Raw genomic sequence first — 1,323 nt, forward strand, 5'->3', positions numbered from 1 at the left:
TTGACCAGGATGGTCTCGATCTCTTGACCTCGTGATCCACCCGCCTCGGCCTCCCAAAGTGCTGGGATTACAGGCCTGAGCCACCGCGCCCGGCCGGGATTTTTTTTTTTTTTTTTTTTTTTTGCTTTCTGCCTCCACGTGTTTGCCTCGGCTGCCCTCCCCCCACCCCCACCGGGGTATCTATTTCCCGTGCGCGAACACTGTTTGTCCGTAGGGGCCCCTGTGTGCTCATCCCCTGCTCGGGGCCTGGTGGCTTGGGCTGGGAGGTTTCTGTCTGTTTCTGTCTCTGCTAGCCTGGGCGCCTCTCTGGGGCTGGGTCTGTGGACACTGCATACCCCAGCTTGGGTGGGATCCCCATAATGGGGGGATACTCCTGGGGTCTTTGGAGTCTGGGGAGGTGGAGGGACTGTGAATGAAGAAAACATCCTTTTTTTTTTTTTTTTTTTTTTATCCTTTCTAAAGCTCATGGTTCTGGTACAACCCTATTGCTAATACTGTTATTTTCCAGGCAAGCTTTATGTACATTTTTTTTGAGACAGGGTATTGCTCTGTCCTCCAGGCACGACCTCGGCCTCCCAGGTTCAAGCGATTCTCCTGCCTCAGCCTCCTGAGTAGCCGGGACTACACCCATGCGCCACCGTAAGTTTTTGATTTTTTTTTCTGGTACAGATGGGGCCCCACCATGTTGTCTAGGCTTGTCTTGACCTCTTGGCCTTGAGTGATCCTCCCTCCTCAGCCTCCCAAAATGTCGGGATTACAGGCGTGAGTCACCTCGCCCAGCCTGATCAGGGTGTTAATGGAACCATTAAGTCCTCCAGGCTCTGTGGCCCTCCCCTCTGTGCCACTTGGGCAGGTCACTGGCTCTCAGTCTCAATTTCCCTCCCTTGTAAAATGGGAGGGTAACGGTTTTTGGAGTGGGAAGCAAATGACCAGAGGCTCAACGGTGTCTATCAATTTGTAGATGTTTCTAGACCTAAAGGATGTTTCCCTCATCTGCAGCCTCTCCACCTCCCCAAAAGACGCCAGAACTGTCCCCCATTATGGGAACCCCACCCAAGCTGGGCCACGCGGGGTCCAGAGACCCAGTCCTGAGAGGGCTTCCAGCCTGGCAGAGACAGAGCCCAACAGGCACGTTCACTGCAAACTGGGCTGACGGGTTCCCATTAGCAGCCCGAGTGCTGGAAATCCCGCTACGGTGCCCGAGTGCCCGATGGCGCAGTGGATGAGGGAGTCTGGGACTCAGTGATGGGAGGTTGGAATGCTGGCTTCCCACGAAGGTGTGACCACTGATGGTGGCAGCTTTTTTTTTTTTTTTTTTTTTTT

Source organism: Cebus imitator, unplaced genomic scaffold (assembly GCF_001604975.1).
Source record: "Cebus imitator isolate Cc_AM_T3 unplaced genomic scaffold, Cebus_imitator-1.0 Scaffold53, whole genome shotgun sequence".
Taxonomy (NCBI): Eukaryota; Metazoa; Chordata; class Mammalia; order Primates; family Cebidae; genus Cebus; species Cebus imitator.